Here is a 7,851-nt window from a genome sequence, read left to right on the forward strand (position 1 = left end):
CTGCAGATGGCTGTGTCGGTCAGTCCATCTCTTGTCCAGACTGAAACATCTCAGCAGTTACTGGTTTATTTGCAATTAGATTAGTTGTATGATTTTGTGTGCTCTGAGCTGTAATGTCAAGCAAATGTATCGCATATGCTCCATATGGTCACTATTTATGTAAGGCAAAAAAATATCCCATAATCAAAAAGTAATAATAGCATTAGCATTATGTGCTCCACACAGCTATATTTGTGAGTATATAGAACATTATACCTTCTAAACATTAAAATGCACTTGTCAGTGTTTGATAGCTTGCTGATATGAACATTTAGCTCAAATCACCAACATCTAGGATGGTTGTGAACTTTTAGTCTTTGTTTTATTTTGAACCCTTTATACTTTTGGCCTACTTCCATCTTGATGAAGTAATTTAAAGATGCTTCAAAAAACTTGCTTCCAACTTGACTGTGAAATTTTCATTGAGCAGTCTCAGGAAGGATTCATGACAGCACTTTGAGGAACATGCCAGATGCAGTCTGGTTATAGTGCTAGTATACTGTTAGACTTGACCTTTCATTTGTCACTACACCTCTTTCACTCCTCTCTCAAACCATCTGTCCTCTCTGTCTAGAATATGTACATTTGAGTCAGAGCCGGCCCACGGCATAGGCGGCCTAGACCGTTGCCTAGGGCGCCATCTGGTGAGGGGGCGCCAAATGGCAGTCTCCCTCTCAGTCTTTCTTTCCTTTTTTTTTAAATTTTTTTTTATTCACTTTCTTAATGCACCATTATGTTTACTCTCAGTCTCTCAACCTATAAATAACTACAAATTTTGTGAAACTTAAAATAAAACTCGTTTTCACTAATCATGACTCACAACTCTCGCGAGTTGTGAGTCACGCATGCATCCTTTTCCATCTGATCTGCGGCGCCGCCGCCGGGGCGGCGCCCCGCGCTACTACAGCATGCTGTTGAGTTTACAAGGTGAGTGAGTGGGGGATGGGCAGCGCATCCCATCAGTTTATTGATGAGATGGTCGTCGTCGTAGCGCTGTCATTTTTGTAAACATAAAACTTTTATCATGAAAAGGCTGTCCAAGCCTTCGGGTGCTGCTTTCAGAAAGCGAAGAAGAGAAGAGGAGGAGAAACGGGCTCAAAGTCGAGGTATATATTCTTTGGATAATGACATAATTCGACCTTTCATCTGGATGTCAATTTACGATTGTGCTAACGCTAGCTAAGTCAAATGCTACTTATTATGTGCTATAACCTACCTCTATTTGTTGAAACATCATACATTCTTGCCTGTGCCAGTTTATTTAATAGAGCAGACGTTTTACCTCGTTGGTTTAGTCACTTTTGTGCATAATCCACAAATTCATGTAATGTGCAAGCATGTTTCTTTTGATCAGATGCTCTGAGAAAATATCTACAGCCACGACAGGGGCCAACTGTAGAAGCTGCTGCAGAAGAGGCAGCAAGCTCGGTCTCACAGTTACCTTCTCCTGTGGCTGTTAGTGACAGTGACAGTGAACATTGTAAGTTGAAAGGATTACTAATGTTTATGTAATAGTTTTGTTGGAGTGGTATGAGATACTCCACTGTCTATGACTTATATATGTTATTATGTTGGCTCACCAAAAAGTCAATAATCTATTATTTGGTGTTTTACACAGCATCTCAAGCATTAAGCAGAAGCACAGCAGTGATTGAGACACAACTTCAAAATGTTGATGCTGGTGAGCATTACAATAGCAAAGTAGTAGCAATGTAATTATACGTCTTATATAAGATTTGAATCAAATCCATCCACTTTATGTTTTGTATTATATAATTTTCACACAAACAATTGAGGAAAAAAAGTAATTCTTAAAGATCTATATGTTTTTGCTTTGTACAGGAGCAGTCAGTGAAGCACCAAGCAGCAGCACTGTAATTCTTCAGACACCACCTCAAACGGTTGAACCAGGTGAGTATTATACATTTTGTATTATATATAGGAATATACATTCATTCTATTTTATATATATATATATATATATATATATATATATATATATATATATATATATATATATATAAACTCGTGAGAAAAGCATACACAATTACTTAAACAATCAATACATCATGTTATGGTCATTTGTTGGCAAATAAAAGAAAGAGTAAAAAAAAAAATCTTGGTGTTCTTCAAAAATATGGTACAATTTAGTGTTTTAGTTTGTTGCTCACTGTGTGCATTATCTTTATTTAATGCCAGAATGCAAATTATGCATACTTATCATACTTTGAAAAACAAATATATTTTCTGCATTTTATAGAAATATTTGAATCACAGTAAAAAAATAAATAAATAACAAATTAAAGCAGGTCTTTAGTGTAGACACCTCTGCTGAATCTCTGCGCAGAGATTTATGGGAAAGTGTATTGGATTCGAAGGGGGGGGGGGCGCCGTATTACTATTTTGCCTAGGGTGCCTGTGAACCTAGGGCCGGCCCTGATTTGAGTCCTGGAAGGAGTGGCCTTTCTCCTGAAAATGTAAACGGACAGCTGAATCTTGTCCTGAGGTGTTGGCTCTTCTGTGCTGGGCAATGCATCTGTGTAGAGGCTGCTTGGTCTCACCAATGTAAAGATCTGGGGCCTCATTAATAAAACATTGCACAGGATCCATACTAAAGTTTGCGTACGCCGAAAATACGAAAAGGGCGTATGCCCTTCGCCCCTGATTTATAAAACTGTGTGTAAGCACAGCTGCATGCAATTTCATGATAAATCACACACCAGCTGGAAGATTGCACAGGTGGATCCACCTCACATTCCGCCCACAACACACCCACATTTTACTATGAATGGCCAATGCAAAGTAACTCATGAATGTATCTGTATATAAATAAGCTGCGGGATCCACGGCATTTCACGCAGCGCCGGCCGGCAGTCTTTTCACTGCTGTGCGTCAGGATGAATGAATCATGTGTGACCCAGGCCACCCTGCCACTAAATTTGCTATGATCATGTCCGATGTACCAATAATTTGTACACTGATTGAATGTACATTTTTTCGGTTCACATAGACAAATTCATTTTCACACAGGGGTTGTGGTGTGAAGCATGTGTGCCTGCGTGCCTGTACAGGGCTGATTAATGGTTGGACGCTCATCCCATTCGGCCGCATGTGGATAAATAAACAAAATTCTTTCCTATTTTTTTTTTTTTTTGCCTTTTTACTGTGATAGTTGCAGTGAAGAGTGACAGGAAATGGGGAGAAGAGTAGGGGGAAGATATGCATGTCTTCATGTGCATGTCTACTTTTGTACCGCGGGCAGGAATCGAACCCGGGCCACTACGTTGGAGACCACCCCTGCAAATGGGTCTTCTGTTTTCCCCGATGAGCCATACGGGTGCCAGGTGATCAGTAAACAAAATTATTTAATAAAGATCACCGCACAGGCCCCAGGTACCGGCCCTTCGGTCAAACGACCGAATGAAATAACGTTCAATCCGCCCCTGTTGATATATGAACATAGTTCTGCAAATACAGTCGTCGGCCGAATGACGCACGATATGAACATCTACAACAATGAGGGTTTATGATTATCCAGCTCTACAAGTCTAATATGTGATAACAATAAAGGTTTGAGATCAATCTGGTTTCAATTCCCCACTTCACCCTCCGGCACTGCCGTTCCCTCTGTCTCCAAAATGTGCTTAAGCAAGCATCAAGTTGGCGCACCGGTGCGCACATTCTCACGCCAAGTTTGTTTTAGAAATCACAACATACACAGCGTACGCCACTTTCTACGCAAAGTTTGTGATTTACGCCCTGTTTTGTGCGTAAGGAAGCATCAAGAATCAAGGTTGGCGCACCGGTGCACACATTCTCATGCCAAGTTTGTTTTTATAAATCACAACTTTTGCGTAGAAAGTGGCATACGCCACTTTCTAGCCACTTTCTGTTTTGTGGGTATGCAAGCTTTATAAATGAGGCCCCTGGGCAGTCCTCACTGCATTGGACTGCGTAAACTACATTGTTGAGTCTGTATCTTGGTGTTCTGTCCTTTGGGTGAACCAGTCTTTGTCTGAATGTGTTTTCAGGTCTGAAATGAACCGGGATGTAATGTTTTTTTTTGTTTTTTTTCAATTATCTATTTATTTGTCTTTTTTAAAAAAAAATTTTTACAGAGACAAAAACATTAAAATAATAATGTAATAATGGTAAGAATATAACAAAACATAATACAACAATGATAATACAGCCCATACAACCAATGAAACAAATTAAACCAAGTCATAATATGGTCATAGAAACAGTTATGATTTTTGTTTTGTGGGATCATAGCCTATTCCAACATATTCCAGTAAAGTCAGAGGCCCAAAAAAGGCTCCCATATCTTCATGAAGATATTTCCTTTGTTTTTCAAAGTGTATGTCCGTTGTTCCAGTCTTAGAGTTTCGTTCAGGATTTGTTTAAACAGGTTAAACGTCGGGGATTTTTGGTGGTTCCAGTTGAGGAGGATACACTTCTTCGCTATGTAAGATATTATGGTAATCCTCTTCTTATGTATGAGATTGAGTGTCTTGTCCAGTTCCGTACCAAAGAGGTAAAGTATCGGTGTACATTCCAGTTGAGTTTTTACAGCATTAACAGTCAGATTGTGTACATCCCTCCAGAAGTGTTTTAGTTTTCTACATCCCCAAAAAATGTGCATTGTTGTCCCCACACAAATTTCACAACGATGACATCAGGGAGATAAGTTAGGAAACATCTTACTTAGTCGAGATGGAGTTAGGTACATCCTGTGCATAAACTTATAATTTTGTTCAATTATTTTGTTACAGGACAGTGTGGACATAACATTCTGACACATTGTATCCCATTGGTTCTCATTAAGATCCCTTGCCAAATCCCGTTGCCATATTGTCTTCAATGGGTTTAGGGAGCAACTGTGTTGTTCCAAAAGCACTCTATAAATTAAAGAAATTTTCCCTTTAAGTGATGTGGAACTAATCAAAACCTTCTCAAGACCTGTCAAACCCAAAGATAGTCGTCCCTTCCTTTTCAGAGTATTAATTAGATGGCGTATTTGCAAGTATTTGTAAAAGTCTTGTTTTGGGATATCAAATTCTGATCTTAACTCTGCGAAGGACTTGATAGTGTCTCCAGTGAACAAGTTTTGGAACTGAAGGATGCCGAACTCTTTCCACTTTGTAAGGAGAGATTTTCCAATTGATGGCGGCAGGTCTGGGTTGGAGGATAAAGGTGCAAGCCTCGAAATTCTATTGAAAGTACCACAAAATTTTTTTACATCTTGCCAAGCTTGAATGGTGTTGTAGGTTACATAGGTCTTTGCTACTACCACCTTTGTATTGTTAATAAAAGGTAATGTTGTTATAGAGGCAGGGAGACAGAGTTCTTCTTCTATGTCTATCCACTGAGCACTGCTACGTTTATGTATCCAGCTAATTAGAACTTTTGTTTGAGCGGCCCAATAATACATCTGTAAATCAGGTAATTCCAACCCCCCTTTTTCTCTCGATTTTGTCAAAGTTTTCAAAGCTATTCTCGGTGAGGAGTTTTTCCAGATAAAAGAAGTCAAGATTACGTTTATGGATTTAAAAAATGTTTTGTCTAGGTAGCAGGGTAAGGATTGGAACAAATAATTAAAGCGTGGCAAAACATTCATTTTGATTATGTTAATGCATCCTAGAAAAGAAATGGGGAGTGTTTTCCAATGTTCTAATTCTTCTTTAATTTTTTTGACTAACGGGACATAGTTCATGTCATATAGATCTTTGAGTTTTGGAGTCACGTGCACCCCTAGATATTTAAAACCATTTTGAGCCCAGGTAAAAGGTGAGATAGTTTTTAATTTATTTGAAATTGGTGAATTCAATAATAAGGCGTTAGACTTCGTTAGGTTAATTTTATATCCCGATATTAACCCAAATTTAATGCTAAGATCTAATAGCACCGGGATTGATCTCTCAGGGTTTGTCAAGTATAGAATTATATCGTCGGCATATAGCGAAATTTTATTTTTAATGTTCCCAATGTCAATACCAGTGATTTCATCATTGGCACGTATAGCTTCTGCAAATGGTTCGATTGCCAAATTAAATAAGAATGGGGACAGTGGACAGCCCTGCCGACAACCCCTGGACAGACTGAGTTTGTCAGTAAGCGCACCATTTATACATATTTGGGCACATGGATTGCTATACATTGCTTTGATCCAGCCAATGCTTTTTTCACCAAAATTGAACTTTTCCAAGACAGCTAACAGGTACGGCCATTCGACCCTGTCAAAAGCTTTTTCTGCGTCAAGCGATAGTAATAAGACTGTTCTATTGTGAAGCGTTGAGTAATCGGTTATATTAAGTAGCCGCCGGATATTGTCAGTCGCATAACGTGCCTTTACAAAGCCAGACTGATCAGGGTTTATAATCTGTGGCAAAAGGTTTTCTATTCTGCGTGCGATTAACTTTGATATTATTTTTAAGTCTACTGGCAGTAGTGAAATTGGGCGAAATGAGGAACACTCAGTCGCATCTTTATCCTTCTTTGGTAATAATGTTATTATTGCTGTTTTCATGGACTCAGGAAGAATTCCATTTTCAGAAAAATCTATAAGCATTGGCATAAAAAGGGGCTGGATTTGTGGCCAGAAGGTCTTATAGAATTCTATGGGGTAACCATCTAGGCCTGGAGTTTTCCCAGAGGGCATCGATTTAATTGCTTGCAATACCTCATCTGGGGTAAATGGAGCACTTCGTTGTTTTTTCTCATCTTCTGATAAAGAGGGAAGAGATACCCCTTCCAGGAACGTTTTGATATCTGCCTCTGATGGGTTTTCTGATGTGTAAAGTTGTGTGTAAAATTTGTGGAATGCGGATTTTATTGAGTGAATGTCATATTTCAGTTGGCCTGTCGTAGTTCGTATACTCTTAATCGTGTTGTCTGCATGTTGTTTTTTAAGCTGATAGGCTAGGAGCCTAGTGGGTTTATTGCCATATTCATAGTATTGTTGTCTTGTAAAGAACATGAGTTTTTTAATGTGTTCTGTTTGAGTAAGATTAAGTTTATTCCTAACTTCATTTAATTTCTTCAGATTTTCTTCCGTAGGGGATTGTTTATGAGATTGTTCTAAATTGATTAACTCTGTCTTGAGCTGCTCTGATTGTCTAAAAAAATTTTTTTTTTTTGCAGATGTATAGGCGATCAGCTGGCCCCTAATTACTGCCTTAGCAGCATCCCACATTATGGCTGGAGTTACATTGGAGGCTGCGTTATCTTGTTTATATTGTTCAAGCCATAAACGAATATTATTACAGGCCTCAGGCTCAGTAAGGATTGAGGAGTTAAATCTCCAGTATTTAGTTTGGTGAGTCTGTGGTGTGAGGGCAAGTTGAAGATGGACTGGTGAATGATCAGATAAAAGGATGGGCCCTATGTTACATGAAATTACATTAGAGATATGTTCCTGTGGTAAGAAAAATAAATCTATTCTGGAATATGACTTGTGTCTGGCTGAAAAGAAAGTGTAATCTCTCGATGTAGGGTTAAGTTCTCTCCAAACATCGACAAGGCCTATATCTCTAGTGGACAACTTCAGAATTTTCGCTGCATTTGAATTACAGAGTGTGAGTGAGGATTTATCCAAATTAGTATCCAGACAACAATTAAAATCACCAGCAACTATCCCTAAGTCTGTATAATGTTGACTAAATAAGGTAATTATATCTGTCATAAATTTGGGAGAATCTTCATTGGGTGCATAAATATTAAGCAGCGTTAGTTCTTGACCATACAACATTCCTCGAATAAGCACATGCCTACCCCCAGAGTCAGAGTGTTGTTCTTTCAATATGAATGGCA

General features: G+C 38.7%; 1 long non-coding RNA gene across 1 annotated transcript; it reads left to right on the top strand.

Annotated features, from left to right (window-relative positions):
• The first annotated feature begins 635 nt into the window (after positions 1-635).
• LOC127534734 (uncharacterized) lies at positions 636-1,974 on the top strand. Its single transcript, XR_007943102.1, has 3 exons — positions 636-1,519; positions 1,658-1,720; positions 1,882-1,974. It is a non-coding gene; the product is annotated as an uncharacterized LOC127534734 (long non-coding RNA).
• Positions 1,975-7,851: the final 5,877 nt, after the last annotated feature.

The sequence above is a fragment of the Acanthochromis polyacanthus genome, chromosome 7 (assembly GCF_021347895.1).
Source record: "Acanthochromis polyacanthus isolate Apoly-LR-REF ecotype Palm Island chromosome 7, KAUST_Apoly_ChrSc, whole genome shotgun sequence".
Taxonomy (NCBI): Eukaryota; Metazoa; Chordata; class Actinopteri; family Pomacentridae; genus Acanthochromis; species Acanthochromis polyacanthus.